Source organism: Oryctolagus cuniculus, chromosome 3 (assembly GCF_051225735.1).
Source record: "Oryctolagus cuniculus isolate XC-2025 breed Fujian yellow rabbit chromosome 3, ASM5122573v1, whole genome shotgun sequence".
Classification (NCBI taxonomy): Eukaryota; Metazoa; Chordata; class Mammalia; order Lagomorpha; family Leporidae; genus Oryctolagus; species Oryctolagus cuniculus.
Window position 1 is genome coordinate 95,274,830 of NC_142869.1, and position 18,100 is coordinate 95,292,929.

An 18,100-nucleotide genomic window follows, 5' to 3' on the forward strand; every position below is an offset into this window, starting at 1 on the left:
ATGGGCACATTATGATAGTCAACTGTCACAAGCTAAACACTGGTCTCTCATCAACACAAATACACTGAGCATTTGTTCCTAGTTTTAACAGGGGCTCTCTTGCCCTGGGATTAAGGGGGCACTGATGGAATATAACCTTATATGATGATTTGAGTGGTGTCAGGGTAGGTCCAGGGTAAATGCTGATTGAACAAGGCTGAGAAGCCCTAGAGTGTGAACTGTGACATCACTCTGCAAATCTGGCTGTGCCACTTCTGCTTAGAGTGAAAATTTACTGAGGTTAGGACCTGGGTGTCAAGTCAAAATGAGGTGATGAATTAGGTCAATTACTACATGGTAGACACGCAAGTCATGCTGATCCTTAGTAAATGTAGCACACTTTTAAATATGATTACTGACACACTCATTCTCTTTTTCCATTTAAATCACCAGAAGATTGTTCATAGGTATGCACTCATGGATTGACTAAAATTTGATTTTTCATCTTTATATATACTTTTTACCATATAATTGAAAAATTATCTAAAAGCACCTTTATCTACTGTTCTCGTGTCCTTTCCCCAGCTTTATCTTGTTCATGTTTATAGCAACAAGATGAAAGTTGCTTCTTGATGGTGTTCATTAGGCTAATTTCAATTAATTCACTTTAGAAAAAGGATATTTTAAAAACTCTTCAGTACAGATCTACATAAACCAAAATATATTATAGTAACTTACCATTTTCTGTGAATTCAAATTTTCAGTTGAACTGCTGAATTCAACTTAAGTCAAATATACTGATCGGATCCATCCTGCTGTGTAACCAGAACCACTGTGAAAACTTACCTCCTGATTTTCTTTCTTCTTGTTCAAAACAAAATTGGAAGGTGTTGATCATCACCTCAAGTGCTTCTCTTCCACAGAGGCAATTACAATTTATGTTACCATTTCTAATAGACCTTATTTTGGAAAAAAATTTCAACATTTTCGTTTCTTTTAAGTGGCAGTAATAATGTGAGAGCAAATGAGGCTCCTACAAATAGTACTAACTTGAAAATACACAATTTTGGTTTGAATTTTAACTCTGACTCTAATTAGCTTTGGCATTTCTAGAAGGCATTAAGTCTTGGTATTTCTATTTGGGAAGGTGGTACTAATAATGTTCTCATGTAAAAATATTTTGAATCCCCTAAACAGCAACTCAATTGGATATTGATTATCTGGTATTTGTAAACCTAGAAGAAGGCAGGCAAATAAACTTGATGGAACATCTCAGATCATGTAGATAGGGGAATTGAGCTCTGTCATGGGGTCCATTCTTTGGAAATTGGTTGCATATTGTGCCACACCAGGTAGCTCAGGCTACATTAATTCATCAAGTCCTAGCCATCAATGAGGAAAAAAGAAATCTCTGAAATAAAAAAAGATCACTTTTTATAGATTTGATCATTACACAGATAATAAAATTATTCCTGGTTTTGGTATGAAAGCATAGAAGGGAAACATCTGATTAGGATAGGGATATAAATATGCCAGATTTTAATATGCTGTCTCTTAATCTGAAACTCCCCTTCTTTGCCTGCTGTGTGATAATGGAAGTAGACTTTCTTAATATTTCTCTTTTGCCAGCTGGGATGATATTAAGGCTTGTCAATCTGAGGGACTTGGGAGGCACTGGAGGAGAAAGGCATCCTTTTCTTCCTGGTTTCAGTGTTCTTTGCTGGGCAGCATCCTGCAGTGTGTGACTTTATCCAATGTTCTGCCTTTTAGACCACAGTGGTTCTGGAAATGGAGTCCTGCAATGTGTGGTTTTCTCTAATATTCAGCCCATGTAGGGCACCGTGTCTGTGGTTCTGGTCCCTGCAATGTAATGTGATCCACAAAACCCAGAGGCCAGCAGCTAACTCCAGTACATCTTCCAGTGCCTTCTTGAAGGATGTTGCTGTACCTCCCTGGAGTGACCTCTCCTGGCACCTCTGATGTCCCTTACAAACAAGTTCTCACAATACCACCCCCCACCCTGTGTGCCCCCAAAGTGTGACTTTGACCATCACTCAGAGGGCAGATTCCCACCAGCAGGGCTCTTCATCAAGTTCCCCAGTATCCAGAGAGCCCTGGCTCTGCCCATTAAATGGGATCCCAATCTTAATTTGGTTGGATAAGCATGTGTGATTGACACTTGGGCGTTCTATCTCAGCTCTAAAGGGTAGAATCAATTCCCTATATCTGTGATTCCTCTGCTCCTTGATTTTCTTCCTAATTAATTCTTTATTTTTCTAGTCTCCTGTTAATAATTATTTACATTAAATTTTTCTGTCCAGGCTCAGACTTATGTAGTAAACCTCATGCTTTTCCTTGTTTTTTATTCTAACCAGTACTGGATACCAGCAGATTTCCTGAAATCTTAGGATGATCATGAAATACGAAAAAGAAGCCCATAAAATTTTAGGTTTTTGTTTACTGATAATTATTAAAACAGTTTAGAGCTAATTTGGGCACCCTTGCAGAAAAGGCGTCTAAATCTTAAGAGGTAGCATAGACATTAAAGTTATTATTTTCCAGAGCTTTTATATTACTCTACAGATCCTCTTTCAAAGTGCTTAGGGTGATTAAATGAATTAATCTGTTGTGTTTTTAAGAGCTGCAGTTTACCTATAATCATAAATCACCACTAATTGTAGAAAACAATTATATGGATTTAAAAAATCTGTGTCCTCTTACGTGAGTTTCAAAGTATGAGCTGCTTAGTAAACAAAATGAGTCATAAAATGTATCATGTTATTCACTTATTCTACTTTTCTAGAGAAAACTATTCTATGTTTGGTCCATACTTTTTCTTTTTTTAAAAGATTTATTTATTTATTTGAAAGTCAGATGCAGAGGCAGAATGAATCTGCTGGTTTACTCCTCAGGTGGCCATAACAGCCCGAGCTGAGCTGATCCGAAGCCAGGACCAGTAACTTCTGGGTCTCCCACATGGGTACAGGGGCCTAAGGACTTGGGCCATCTTCCACTGCTTTCCTAGGATATAGCAGAGAACTGGATCAGAAGTGGAGCAGCCGGGATCGAACCGGTGCCCATATGGGATGCCAGCACAGCAGGTGGTGGCTTTACCCACTACACCACAGCACCGGCCCCTGGTCCACACTTTTAACAAAGTAATTTTAGTTTATTAGTGTGTAGCTCCACAATATTGTGGCTAGATTTAATCACTTCTGTTGGTGCTTTAATTCATTTTTGTTTTTTATTTGTCTATTTACTTTTGGACTAGAGACAATTTCTTTGACCTTGTTACACTTCAATTTGTTTATCTTTGAAACATCAATAATGATGATAAATTGAAAGCATATGGTTAACTCATGAATAATACTGGCCAGTGAATATAGGAGTGAAAAATCTTTAAATGACAAAAGGAAAGAGGTAAATATTTGTCTATCTGAAATGTTGTTAACAGTAACAAAAATCATCTGTTCTAAATATTATCAATGTATACAATGAACCTACTGAGCCAGTGAAAGTTTTGACAATTTGACATTTTTAATATAGGCTTAGTACTTCTGTTCATTTTGCTTCTACTTTTTAAAGATAATCAACATGGTATATAGTAAACATTTGTTAAAATACCATTTGATTCCTGTAATTGCTTCCATAGCATTTCATTCTTTAGCTAAACAACTAGCCTAATCTTACTCCATGAGATATTTTAAACTAAATATTTTGTCTCTTGAAATAGCTCTTGTGTGCCATCATCTTCTGATACACACACAAAAAAGAAATGGTGGAATTATATATTTTCTGCTTAAATCACTAAATAGGACTTTCCTTATAGCACAAATAAAACCATCAGCTACAGTAATGTAAAGCTTAAATTTCTGATGATCTTATCTCCAATACCATTCTTTTTTTTAAAAACTTTTATTTAATGAATATAAATTTACAAAGTACAGCTTATGGATTAGAATGGCTTCCCCCCCATAACGTCCCTCCCACCCGCAACCCTCCCCTTTCCCACTCCCTCTCCCCTTCCATTCACATCAAGATTCATTTTCGTTTCTCTTTATACAGAAGATCAGTTTAGCATACATTAAGTAACGATTTCAACAGTTTGCTCCCACACAGAAACATAAAGTGAAAAATACTGTTTGAGTACTAGTTATAGCATTAAATCTCAATGTACAGCACACTAAGGACAAAGATCCTACATGAGGAGTAAGTGCACAGTGACACCTGTTGTTGACTTAACAAATTGACACTCTTGTTTATGGCATCAGCAATCACCCTAGGCTCTTGTCATGAGCTGCCAAGGCTATGGAAGCCCCCTGAGTTCACTGACTCTGATAATTTTTAGACAAGGCCATGGTCAAAGTGGAAGTTCCTTCCTCCCTTCAGAGAATGGTACCTCCTTCTTTGATGACCCGTTCTTTCCACTGGGATCTCACTCACAGAGATCTTTCATTTAGGTCCTTTTTTTTTTTTTTTCCAGAGTGTCTTGGCTTTCCATGCCTGAAATACTCTCATGGGCTTTTCAGCCAGATCCACATGCCTTGAGGGCTGATTCTGAGGCCAGAGTGCTGTTTAGGACATCTGCCATTCTATGGGTCTGCTGTGTATCTCACTTCCCATGTTGGATCGTTCTCTCCCTTTTTGATTCTATCAGCTAGTATTTGCAGACACTATTCTTGTTTATGTAATCCGTTTGGTTCTTAGTCCTATCATTATGATCAATTGTGAACAGAAATTGATCACCGGGACTAGTGAGATGGCATTGGTACATGCCACCTTGATGGGATTGAATTGGAATCCCCTGGTATGTTTCTAACTCTACCGTTTGAGGTAAGTCAGCTTGAGCATGTCCCGAATTGCACATCTCTTCCCTCTCTTATTCCCACTCCTATATTTAACAGTGATCACTTTTCAGTTAAGTTTCAGCACTTAAGAAGAATTGTGTATTGATTACAGTATTCAACCAAAAGTATTAAGTAGAACAAACAAACAAAAAATACTAAGAGGGATAACATATCAAGTTGCTCATCAACAGTCAGGGTGAGGGCTGATCAAGTCACCGTTTCTCATAGTGTTCATTTCACTTTAACAGGTTTCCTTTTTGGTGCTCAGTTAGTTGTCACCTATCAAGGAGAACAAGTGGTCAATACCATTCTTGTACAATGTGAATTCCTCCACAGTTGTTAGGCGGGGAAAATCCCAGGTCATTAACACAGTAATAAGAGACAATGAGAGGTACCTTTTCTATGCTACATATTTATGATATCACTCAATGTATAAAAGGAATTTTGTCTACTTTTTTTTTAATGAAATTGTTTTGGTAAAGTATCCCAAGGAATTACTTTGTCTAAGCATCGCTTTCCAACAACTGAGAAGTAAGATCAGTGTTTGTTGGAGCCTTGAGATAATGGAAGTCACACTTATGTGACAGTTGTGGCTGTTGCACTTAAGCAATATTCTGTGTGTGGCAAATCTTTACTTAATGTATACTAAACTGATCTTCTGTAAAAAAAAAAAAAAAAAGAAGAAGAAATTATCAATTCCCAACTTGACTCTCACTGGGATTAAACATGACAATAGGTCTGATCTGATTTCATCATCATTTAAAAAATCATCTATTATTTTTCACTTTATGTTTGTGTGGGAGCAAACTGTTGAAATCTTTACTTAATGTGTGCTAAACTGATCTTCTGTATATAAAGAGAATCGAAAATGAATCCTCATGTGAATGGAAGGGGAGAGGGAGTGGGAAAGGGGAGGGATGCGAGTGGGAGAGACGATATGGGGGGGGGAAGCCATTGTAATCCATAAGCCATACTTTGGAAATTTATATTCATTAAATAAAAGTTAAAAAAAAAAGAGGGATAACAAAAAAATATTCTGTGTGTGTAGGAAGTACACAGAACAGTGTGCTAAGGGAATCTCACACTTCTGTAATCTATTTTCTAAATCTTCGCTTGTTTTAACCTCTATTATGGTGCTTCTGCAATTCTGCTTTCACTTGCTGTTGTGTACATCATTTCAGAAACAATGCGATGCTCAATTCACTGTAACTCAGCTTCTTACTCCTACTGTGCCATGAAAATTTCTGTGATTAAAGCTTTGGAAGTCAATGATGTCAGCTTTAAAGGAAACATCTTATCCTTACCTCAATTATGCCTTTTCTCTCTTAAGATTAGCTGTCGATTATTTTAATCATTTTTCCTCGTATGTAATTTTCATGTTTTTAACACTGGATTTCAGAAATTGAAATATTATATACCTAGAAGATCTTCTTCAAATTTATCCAATTTGTCTTTAGAATATGTAAGTTTTACTTTTGCACAAAATTTGGGTAATGTATTGCTTTTATTTTTTTGAAATGCTTTTCTGCTTCATTTTCTTTCCCATCATTTTCAGGGTGCCAGTTATCTATAAGTCAGGTCTTTGATTTTGTACCATAGATTCCAAGCTCTTGTGCATTTTTTAAAATTTTATATTTTCCTCTTTCTTCAGGTCTGATATCTATTGATCTGTCTTCAAGTTTACTGACTACCCTCGATTATCGTCAATCTGTAATTGTCTGATTCTGTTTGGTGTTGCTATAACAGAATACTGGAGTTTGGATAATTTATAAAGAATGAAAATGTTTTCTTACAATTATGGGGACCGAAAATCCAAGTTCAAGGGACCTGCATCTCACAAGGGACTTCATGCTTGATCATCACATAGTAGAAAGCAGAGGGCAAAAGAACACATATGTGGGAGAAGAAGAGGTTAAACTCACAGCTGCAAACTATTTTATAACTGGCATTAATAGATTGATAACCTAATAACCTTTCAAATGTCTGACTGCTTAACACTGTTGAATTGTGAATAAGTTTCCAACCTAAACTTTTCATAGGAGGCATTCAAATAATAGCAATTACTAGGTCTATTGACTGAATTTTTTTTATTTCTGGTTTTGTATTTCTCAGCTCTACATTTTTTATTTGGCTCCTCTTTTTCATATTTTCTAGTTCTTTATGGAGATTTCCTATTTGTTTAACCATTACACAAATCTTTTTCTTCATTTCATTGAGTATCATTGTAATTGCTTCATAGTAGGGTTAACACAATTGTTTTAGTCTTCAGGAAGCATTCCTTAAGCCCAGATGGACTTGCTTAGGTTCCCCTTTGCTCTATAAGAGTTCAGGACATACCTCTTTTGTATTACTAATTGCATTCAATAAAAATAATCTACTTACACTTTTCAATGCGGTGAAGAACCAAATCTCTTTAGTCTAGGTTCCTTCCCATGCCCAGCATTGTAAATATTTTATAAAGTAATATACATTCAGTATAACTTGGTTAATTATCCTGAGTTCAGAAAGACATTCATTTTTTATACTATAGCTTACAGAAATACAAGAACGGGTGTTTGAGTCTTAGTCTTATAGGGCAGAAGCAAAATTTGGTTAGTAGAGCTTAAGTTGGTAGGTAAATTTTAGGAATTGATTTATGTTGTCCAAAAGAAAGTGAAATTGAGTATTCAGTTGTTATTGATTAAGTAACTGTTAAATATTCCTTTTTAATTATTAATACAGAGCCCATTTTCAGGACATAATATTTTTAGTGTTATAGGTTCTGGAAAATAAACTCAGTAATCAAAATATTGTTTAGTATTATAAAGTAAATGTGGTTTTATTAAAGAACAACCCATTTAAGTTGAAGAGCCTTGTAAACCATCCTTACTCCTTGATAGGATGTGGCTTGAACACAGTCTGCTCTCATTCCAAAAACTTTTCCTTTGACAATTCTGGATAAATGCAGATGTACTTTTTAATATGTACTCATATTTTCACCCTAAAACCCTTGGGGACCATCTTTCTCATGTATATTCATTCTTTCCTCAGATAGTTCACATATTTGAAAAAGGTCTACATTGTATTTTTAAAATATTTCTGTGTTTATACCATAGTTACTTTCTTGGCTCTACAGAGTTTCCCTTTCCCTAGATTTGTTTCAAGATAGTTAATTATCTAGATACATTTGTACTTAATTCATTACAATTAGTTTAGTCCTAAAATTGACATTATTTGATAGTTCTGGGAATATTTCCATTCAGCTCTCAAGTAACTACACACAAGTTCTTAACTAAGTGATAATAACATAAGGGTATGTTCATTCATCCATCTATCCATCCATTTGCCCAAAACAGTTTTGATTGAGATCCAGGCAAACTTTCAAGAAAATGGAAAACTGCAGTCCCTCCTGTCAAAGTTTATGTTCTACTTGAAAATTACACCATTAAACAGAGTAAGAAAGAAATGAGGTGACATAACAAGAAAAAAAGTTTTCAGGGACTTTGGAAACATATATTAGACAAACCATCTAAACTGGAAACATGGAGGGTATTTCTGCAACAATGGTGGTAAGTTGAAAATTAGAGGGTGAGTTGCAGAAAACTGAAGTAGGGATTGATAGGTGGTAGATACATTTTAGGAATTAAAAACGAGTACAAGTTTATTTTTTTGAAGTAGAATACACGAAAGAAAGTGGTAAGAAACAAAGTAGAGAGAACACCAAATGGAGAAGCAGAATACTACAGATTTTTTTCCCACTTTACCATCGAGTTTAAATAGTAATTATCAATTTTAATGCAGTTATGGGATATGTACTCTATAGAATACTATACAGCAGTAAAAAAAACAATGAAATCCGGTCATTTGCAACAAAATGGAGGAATCTGGAAAACATCATGCTGAGTGAAATAAGCCAGTCTCAAAGGGACAAATATCATATGTTCTCCCTGATAGGTGACAACTAACCAAGCACCTAAAAGGAAACCTGTTGAAGTGAAATGGACACTATGAGAAACAGTGACTTGATTAGCCCTTGTCCTGATTGTCTATGAACAACTTAATACTTTATCCCTTTTAGTATTTTTTTTTTGTTCCACTTAATACTATTGATTGAACTCTTTAATTAACACACAATTATTCTTAGGTGTTTAAATTTAACTGAAAAGTGATCCCTGTTAAATATAAGAGTGGGAAAAAGAGAGGGAGGAGATGTACAGTTTAGGACATGCTCAATCAGATTTGCCCTAATGGTAGAGCTACAAACGTGCCAGGGGATTCCAAATCAATCCCATCAAGGTGGCATGTACCAATACCATCCCACTAGTCAAAGTGATCAATTTCTGTTCACAATTGATCATAATGATAGGATTAAGAGTCAAAGGCATCACATAAATAAGACTAGTGTCTGATAATACTAACTGAAAGAATTAAAAAGGAGAGAGCAATCCAACATGGAAAGCGGGATACACAGCAGACTCATAGAATGGCAGATGTCCTAAACAGCACTCTGGCCTCAGAATCAGCCCTTAAGGCATTCAGATATGGCTGAAGAGCCCATGTGAGTATTTTAGGCATGGGAAGCCAAGGTACTCTGGCAAAAACAAAACAAAACAAAACAAAAACCAAACCAAACAAACAAAAACAACCTAAATGAAAGATCTCTGCTAGTGAGATCCCATTGGAAAGAACAGGTCATCAAAGAAGGAGGTACCTTTCTCTGAAGGGAGGAGAGAACTTCCACTTTGACTATGCCTTGTCTAAATAAGATCAAAGTCGGCGAACTCTAAAGGCTTCCATAGCCTTGGCAACTCATGACAAGAGCCTAGGGTGATTACTGACACCATAAGCAAGAATGTCAATTGCTAAGTTAACAACAGGAGTCACTGTGCACTTATTCTCCATGTAGGATCTCTGTCCTTAACATGTTGTACAATGTGAATTAATGCTATAACTAATACTCAAACAGTACTTTACACTTTGTGTTTCGGTGTGGTGCAAACTGTTGAAATCTTTACTTAATATATACTAAATCGATCTTCTGTATATAAAGATAATTTATTTATTTATTTATTTATTTTGACAAGCAGAGTGGACAGTGAGAGAGACAGAGAGAAAGCTCTTCCTTTGCCGTTGGTTCACCCTCCAATGGCCGCCGCAGCCGGCGTGCTGCGGCACGCACACCGCGCTGATCCGAAGGCAGGAGCCAGGTGCTTCTCCTGGTCTCCCATGGGGTGCAGGGCCCAAGCACTTGGGCCATCCTCCACTGCATTCCCTGGCCACAGCAGAGAGCTGGCCTGGAAGAGGGGCAACCGGGACAGGATCCGGCGCCCTGACTGGGACTAGAACCCGGTGTGCTGGCGCCGCAAGGTGGAGGATTAGCCTATTGAGCCGCGGCGCCGGCTATAAAGATAATTTAAAATGAGTCTTGATGTGAATGGGATGGGAGAGGGAGCAGGAGATGGGAGGGTTGTAGATGGGAGGGAAGTTATGGGAGTGGGGGAGAAGCCACTGTAATCCAAAAGCTGTACTTCGGAAATTTATATTTATTAAATAAAACTTATAAAAAAATAAGTGAAAAAAATTTTAATGCAGTTGATTAATCAAAAGGGATATAACTCAACAATCCAAATAACATATGTTGATAATAAAATATAAGAACAAAGCTACATGTAAAAATATAGAAATTTTTACCTGATGCTGGGAAGGATCAAATGGATTGAACGTTTCTATCAATCAATATAATCAAACTGCTTAAATTTAACCATCATTTTAAACTATGCTGTTTCTTCCAAAGTAGGATATTGGAATATTTACCAGTTTAAATTTTATTTATTTACTATTTATTTACTTCTAGGTATTATTCTACTCTATTAAAGAGTATTCTGCATCTAGATTTTATACATCATACTATAGTTTGGGTATTGTTTATATGAAAATATAGGAATCTTGTAACTTGACCAGTATCAGCCAAGAAGCTCCTCTTCAGAGCTTTGAGCCTCAACTTCATGGGCGCCCTTCTTTGAAATTGTTTTAGTAATTCAACCTCTGTTAGCAGGTGTGCTATTTTCTGAGGCTTCTCTTCTTGTATTACAGATAGTGACCTTCTTGCTGTGTCCTCAGATGGTCACCCCCTTCTGTTGTCTGAGTGCTAATTTCTGCTTTTTATGAGGACTCCAGTAATATTGCATTAGGGCTCATGCTAATTACTTCGTTTTAACCGAAGCACATTTTTGAAGGTAATACTCATACTGGTGAGTTAAAACTTTAATGTGTGAATTGGGGGTGAAGATGTGGAATACAATGAAGCCCCCAATCTAGAGGAATTGCCAACACTTATTTAGAATATTATAAATACATACTTTCAGCATTTTCACCTTAAACTTTTATAAACATGTTTTAATGAACATTTTTTAACATGTATGTGAATTCCTATATCTCAATGACACATTATTTATTAGGAGTGAGGTTTCAGGGTACCTTCATTTATAATTTATAATTTTCATTGGTTTTGCCTACTTGCACTCCTGAATGTTAACTTGTTATCCGCAGTCTCAGGTTAGAAATGATTCTAACATACATTCTTTTGAGATCATTCTCACCAAAAAGCTGGATCAACAACACTTGATTGCAGAGACCTTGTTTTTTTTTTGTTTTTTTTTTTTGTTTGTTTTTTTTAATTAAAGAAGCCCAGGTGATTAATTAAGTCTAACATTGAAAGGTACCCCATATAAGTTTTTAATTTGGCTACATGAATGAAGGAGGGAAAAAGAAAAGGTTTACAATGAATCATATGCCTTAAGGTTTTTGTGACAATTATTATTTATTTATTTTTTATTCATTTGAAAGTCAGAGACAGAAGCAGAGAAAGAGAAAGACAGATAACTCCCATTCAATGATTCACTTTTCAAATGTCTGCAACAACCAGGATCTGGAATTAAATCCTGGCAACAGGAATCAGGACATTAATCCAGGTCTCCCACCTGGGTTGCAGGTATCCAAGTATTTGAGCCATCCTCTGCCTCTGCTTCGTTGGCTGTGCAATAGGAGGAAGTTGGAATTGAGAATGGAGCCAGGACTCAAACCTATGCCCTTTAGTATGGGATGTGATCATCCAAACTGTTAAGCCAAATGCCCAACCCCCTTAAGGTTTTGAGTTTGAAAATCACTGATTAAAACATATTTGAAGATCTAATTGGTTAGCATACTTCATATGTATTTCTCTTAAGATTTGAATTTAGCTAATGAAATAAATACTGGCTTGAGCAAAATGTAGCATTTACCCTAACATCAGAGGTAGTTTTCATTTTTCAAATTTAAAAATTAATTTAGGTGGAGATCATCTACATTGCTCAGAGATGATTCATAATAGAAACTTGTGTACCTTTTCTTTCCAGCAGAGATAAATCTGTGTAGCCATTCGGAGTATGGCTTGGAAACTCCTGAATTTGAATCTTAGTTCTACCACTTCTAGCATTGTGACTTTCTCCACATTACTAAAATGACCTGATCCCTGTCTCTCCACGTGTAAAATAAGGGTGATGATAATATTACCTACCTCATAGTTGTTGAGAGGATTATAAGAGATAATGTCTGTTAAATACTTAGCACAGTGCAATTAGAACACCAAGCTGTCATCATGTTTAACACCATCCTCTTTTTTAAGTGTTTGAGCTTCTTTAGTATGGTAAATTGGAATAGTTTTGCTGACTTCTCACTTTCAGGGATGAGGAAGTGATATGTACTTATTAGATTGCTGTGGAAATTAAACTAACATTGACTACAACAGGCAGTGACAGTGTGAAAAAGAGGCTAGCCTGTCCACATGTTCCTGCACTTATAAATTTGCATGCATCCTTCTTTTTCAAAGATTTATTTTATTTATTTTAAAGGAAAAGTTGACAGAGAAAATGGGAGAGACAGAAGGAGAACTAGATCTTCCATTCACTGGTCCATTCCCCGAACGACCATAATGGTTGGGCCTGGGTCAGGTTGATGCTGAAGCCAGCAATTCAATCCGTGTTTCCCATGTGGGTTGCAGGGACACAAGTATTTGGACTTCTGCTGCCTTCCCCGGTACAGTAGGAGGGAACTAGAGTAGAAACAGAGCAGCTGGGACTAGAGCCTGTGCTCTGATAGGGGTACATGTGCCACATTGCCAGGCCCATCTGCAAGTACTTTTATATGCATACCTGCCACACTCCAGCTATAAACTTTCTCATTAGGAAATCATGATAGTTTGGATGATTGCTCACCTCCTAGGTACTACTATGCTATTTTTAAGAAACATCATTTTTTTTCCCCTTCTGGGATACCTCTGATATGCATCTCAATATTATTTAACCTATAAAAGAGATTTGTGAAATGCTTATACACTTAATTGTGCCTTGGGCCACCAAAGGGTTGATTCTGGGCATGTATAAAGAGGAATGCAGGATTCTTAATTGGTTCTAGTGATGCCAGATTATTCTGGGGCCTGTCTGGAATGGAATGCATGCTTTTGTGGGCAGTTTTGTGGTTGAAAGAAGATGCAACTGTTTAAATGATGAGATTTTAGAAGGTTCCAGAAACACCCTGTTTCTCAATAGCTCCTTATCACACCTGGAATTAGAAAACCATTTTGGATGAGTAGCCAGAAAACAGGAAGCTTCAGAAAGTCTTGAGCATAGCAGGGAAATTAGTTATAGCATTAGTTCATGGTTTGATAAATCCCTTCTGCCTGCACCTGTCCCTGAGTTTATTCTTGGGGCTTCTCCTCAGAAGTTGTCTCTACTCCCACATGACCCAGAAACAATCTCATGGATAAATAAAGAATTAATATGAGAGACTGTTAGACAACAAAAATGTGGAATTAAGAGAAAAATATTTTTGATATATCAAACCTGTTGTGATTTCCAAAAATCACTGAACTCTAGGTTGAACCACCCTGAGTGTCTTTCTATTCTCAGAAATTACTAAGTCCAATTTTTCTTATTCATAAATAAAGAATTTTCTCCTTTCTTAACTTGAGCACAAACTTGTCTTAGGGATCAGAAAGTTATGTTACTAAGTAGTCCAGGATTTTAGTCTGAAAAAGATCTTGAGAAAATGAGCCAAACTGATGAAATGAAAGAGCGTAACATCGTACTAAGGACTCTGTTTTCTACTTCTTTCCTGAGAATTTGTGTTTGTGTGTTTGATATATCCATCCCACAACATCGCACCAAATCTTGATTTTCTTCCCATCCAGTATTTCCCTGTTGTTACTCAGGTTTCCCAAGATGGAGATTTGCTTAGAGAAGCTTTGCTGCGCTGTGCTCTTGAATACAACCTCTGTAAGGAAATGACTGATCAGAAAGGAGGAGCAGACTGAAGGAGAAGTGCAGTGTAGTTGCAATAGAAGTCTAAGTTTATTTACAGTCTCTACAATCATTACTTGCCTGAGGCATTTGGAGTTTCTCACCAAGTAGTTCATCCACTTTGCACTGGTATTCCATCCTAATTCAGCAACTTGTGAAGGTTTTAACAATGGCACCAGTACAGTATGTCACCAGCTGCCTGTATTCCACAAAGCATCTGTGGTAGGGTTCTCATACTAGATGGCCAGAAGATTCTCTGGTGTCTAAATCTCATTTTAGTGTCCTCCTGTGGGCCACTACTGATATCAGTGCTGGGAAACAGATCATTTTAAACAAAGGTGGTTTGCAAAGAGTCTGCCTGAGAACAAAACCTGTAAGGTCGTCAATTTCCACTTCACACTGAATTGCTGTTGAATTATTTCAACTTTATATCTGGTGGTTTCTAAGAGACCCCAGACTCCTGGCTTTGACCTGAGCTGGAATCTGCTGTTGTGGGCTTTTGGGGAGTGAACCAGCAGATAAGAAACCTCTTTCTGTCTTTCTCTTTCTGTCTTTCAAGTAAATAAATATAATAATTTTTAAGCTTTTCAAGCATTGTGCTCCTCTTTTCATTATAAGAGATGCAGGAATTGTTTTTGGAGAAGGCATCTCAGCATACCTCAGATCACTAGACTCCTAAAATTTCAATCTTTCCGTAGTTAATTCCCTCTAGCTGAAGCTTATGTGTCTTAGAAAGGCTGCTGACATACTTGCTACTTCTTGTTCACCTAGTTCAATGAACATATCAGCAATATAGTATACTTAGTATATGCTGCAAATGAACCAGAATTCTACTTCCTCTCTGTCCCCCAGGTTTTTACTTTGGGAGTGAGGTGGAGAGCATGGTGATGCTGTGCAGTCCTAGGTGTTAATGTCAGTTTGCATTCTATATCCAAATATCCTTGAAATATCTAGGCACTCTCATTTTCCCACTGAAGAGTTACCAAAACAAACGAGCGTAATCCCTTCCGGTAGGGACTTGCTACTCGTAAATGTTGATTGGGGATCTATTTCTTATTCCTGGGTTCTGAGTCTGAGAAACTGGCCCAGGTCAGTTTCAATTGGACCTGGAAACATGACTCTATTATAGTGACCTTCTTATTATTCATCCTCGATGAATATTCTTGGCAGGTGCCCATCTATATAGTCAATAGGACATGTCTTGTTGATTATTTCTTTATCTCTTTGCACATTCCATTCCTGGCTTCTTGCTTATGACCCTCTATTATTTTATGCTGTCACCCCCAGTGCTATCACTGTTTCATGATAGTAGCTCCTTTTGTCAGTGCTGATTGAGAACAACCGTAAATGTGATTCTCAAAATTCTGAGCCCATGTTACCAACACATTCTGCATTACTTTGATATAGAAGATTCCTATTGGTCCTGTTACAGAATAAAGTCAGCTGGGATTTTTCAGTTTTATATAGCAAGAAAATACTTCAAAACATTTATGAGAAAAATGAATTAAAATATGTTTTTTGGTGTAAAAATTTTGAAATCCAGGTATAGTCTCCGGAAAGAGATATGCAAAACTATAGACCTGAATTTCAAACATTTGAGCTAATGGACCAAATAACTTATTTCCTTCTACTAATATTGTATCCTGGTTCACCAACAATGATAGTTTTAACAATGGACCCACCTATGGCATGCTGTCAGTGTCTGTGAAGGGGTTCCTATTACTAGCTTGCCAGCAGGTGATCCATTTATAAAAATCCCCTTTTAGATTCAGAGTGTGAGGGCCACAACTAACATTAGTTATCTAGGTTGGACACCATGAATAAAGATTACAATTTGTGTCAGTGAAGTTATTGGGAAGGCTTTTGAGAACAATCACAATATGCAAGTAGGAAATAAGAATGAATAGACACGGAACCTGAGCTCTGTTCTCCAACAAAGGCCTCAAATGCCTCTCTGAGGAATTCCAGGGCTGGGGCTGCATTTACAATGGTTCTGAATTCTGCCTACATTTTAATGGGCTGATCCTTTTAGTTCATTATTGACCAGTCTCTGTATAAAGGCTGTCTTGCAGGAAGATGTCCAACTTTGGACAAGGCAGTGACTTTCAGCCAAGAGTGATTGATAGGGGGAGACTTGCCAATGAGCCATCAGCAGCCAACCCTCCCAGAGGTTGGGGAATGAGTGCATCTTTCCTCAACAGGGGAAGAAACCATTTTCAACACTACACCAACTTCCCTCCAAATCCTCAGGTTCAAAATCCGGATTCTACTTTCTCTCACATCCCACATCCAGTTCAGCAAATTGTGCTTGATGAGCTCTCCAAAATATAACCTGCATTTGTTTATCTGTCATCACCTCCTCTGTAAAAAATCTCCATGCTTGCTATGTATTTCCTTCACCTGAAGAACAGTCTTCCAAAAATTTTCCCTGCATTAGCTTCACCCCTTTCAATACCTCATTTTCTTCATAACAGAATGATTGGAAAGCATCAAGCATGTATCAGATTTTAAAACCTTTCAATTGTTTCCCATTGCAGGCAGCATGAAATTGTTCTTCTTTATCATGACCTACTTTAATAATAACACTTCTACTTTTGAATGTAAGACCTGCTAAGAATATTGCATTCACTATCTCATATATTCCTTTCAATAACCTTCTCAAGATACTAATATTGTTATGATTTTTATGAAGAGACTTCAAAAAGTTCATGGAAATGGAATTAAAAGGCAAGCTTGTTTTGGTATAAAACATTTTTGAAATCCATGCATATATTTTTCATAATGCATGTTTACCATGAACTTTTTGAAAGTTTTGCATACATAAAGAAACTATGTCTTAGGGAGGTTAAGCAACTAGCACAAGGTCATGTTGCTGGGAAGTAGCGGAACCAGAATTTGAACCCAGCAGTATCTGATTCCAAAGACCTATACAGTGCTACCATGCCTGCTATTAAGAAGTATATTTATACAAAAATTCCAAAATGTTGTCCTCACTTTAGGCAAATATTGTCTTGACTTCTCAGACAATTTCTCACCTATAAAATCGTAATATTTATTAGCAACTCATATTTTTCTTGGTACATAAATTATTCAATAAATGTGCTTTCGTTTGCATTTTATCCTCATAGAATATTGGGGAAATGATTGGGTATAGAGGTGGAAAAAGAAAGATGCAAGGTGGTCAATGAATCACCAAGGCAAGTATGTTAGTTCGTTCTGGGACCAGGAAAGACATTGTCACCAGCTTACGGCCAAGGATATTTTCTACCAAGGTCTCCATGTATACATTGTGTAATGTCCAATCAGTGTAAATGTATCTATCATCTCAAATATTTAACATTCCTTCATGGCAAAAATATCCAAAATTCTAGCTTCTAGTTTTTTTTTAATAAAAAATACACAGTACCTTTAGCGTTACCCATAACCACCCCGCTGTGCAATGGAACCCCAGAATTTCTTGATCCTATAGAGCTATAACTTAATAGCCATTGATTGACCTTCTCCCTTGTAGCTTACCTCCCCAGACTGTGGTAACAATCAATATATTTTTAACTTCTATGAGATTACCTTATTTTGTAAGGACTTGATATATACATAGGAGTGATTTTTGTATTTTAGTATTTGGCTTATTTCACTTAACATGATGATGACCTTCAGATCAGTGTCAATTCACTGATGCTTGACAGTTCTTAATTCTAGTGCAGCTTTGAAGAGCTAGGCACCTAAGAGCACTAAAACTTGATGCTTCGTTGCAAAGGCTTGATCTGGGAGTGAGAATTCATTCACACATTTCACTGGGGGCTGATGTCTAAACTGGAGTCATTACAAGCACTGAGAGAAAGGAATTGATATCCGTCAGCATTTTTGCTTGTCTGCTCAGCAAAATTGTCCCAGTTTTGCATGTAAATAATTATAAATAAAACAGAAAGTCAGAAGAGTTCCTAGTTAATAATGAATGAC

General features: G+C 36.8%; 1 long non-coding RNA gene across 2 annotated transcripts in view; it reads left to right on the forward strand.

Moving 5' to 3' along the window:
• The window catches only part of LOC149127435 (uncharacterized), a 73,844-nt gene that overhangs the window by 24,696 nt on the left and 31,048 nt on the right, over nt 1–18,100 (forward strand). The gene's annotated exons all lie outside the window — the stretch shown is intronic.